Below are 1,091 nucleotides of genomic sequence, written 5' to 3' on the forward strand. Positions count from 1 at the left end.
GGTTGGGCCCCACCGGGAGGGGAACCATGAACAAGCAGCCAAACCCTGCAAGGTCAGGGCCTGGTGGGGGTGGCTCGCAGGGGGCAGGTGGGGCTCGTGTGAGGTCACAGCCCAGGGCAGAGCAGTTCTGCCCCTAGACCACTGGCTCCTTTTTCCCTGACAACCTACTGTCCTCCTTCCAGGCACGACTGTAACATCCCTTTCTCCGTCTGCTCGAGTGTTAGGTGCTTTCATCTGGGAGCTCTGGGGCACCCTGCATCTTCCTGCTGTCTCCTTTCTCCCCTCTTCCTCCCAGGCTGTGGCTGCTGTACACAAGTCTGGACCCCCAAGGGTCACCGAGTATCAGGAAGGCAAGGTTGGTGTCTCACTGTTTCCTGTTAGCCGGGTATTCACACAGCTGTTGCCATGGGAATGTTGAGTCGGAGCAGTGCTTTCTCTTCCAGCATGCAGCCTGCTCTCTCCTTGCAAAAGCCTTCCGGACATGAGTTGAGGGGAAGAGGCTGCCTCCTGGATTTGAGGCCTCAGCACTGCGGAGACCTGAGCGATCACCACACCCAACTCCCTCGTGCTGGTATCCCACTCCTCACCTGAAGAGTGGTTACTAGCTGCCTTCAGAAACCCCAGAACCTCCTGGTAGTGGTTTCAGATCATGAGGGAGGGTCCTGTGAACAGATTGTGGGCTGCTGCTGTTCCTCCAAATCCTGGTTTTGAACGAGACCTTGCCCAGTGAACTGGAGACCTATGATGTGTGGCTGCTGATGGGAGCAGCTGTGAGGACCTGCTCCATGGTGTTTCTCTGCACCCATCCCTTCCCTGCTGCTGGCCCCAGCTCTCCTCACGTGCCCAGATGTGGGGACTGAGCCACAGGGAGTGCTGCCTCCCACCCCACCTGGGTCTCTGAGGCTTGGTGAGGGTTCCACGTTGCTCCTGCTGTGTGTTTGAGGGCAGCACTGACCTGGAACAGGCTCGACCCAGATTCTCGGGTTCCCGCATGTCCTCCTTGGCCGATGTGGTCTCTGAAATGCCTGTTGCCTATCTCTCCACTGAGCTGTGTGTCCTCTGTGTGCTGAGTTGTGGGCACTTCTTTTGGG

Source organism: Bison bison, unplaced genomic scaffold (assembly GCF_000754665.1).
Source record: "Bison bison bison isolate TAMUID 2011002044 unplaced genomic scaffold, Bison_UMD1.0 scf7180017864360, whole genome shotgun sequence".
NCBI classification, from domain to species: Eukaryota; Metazoa; Chordata; class Mammalia; order Artiodactyla; family Bovidae; genus Bison; species Bison bison.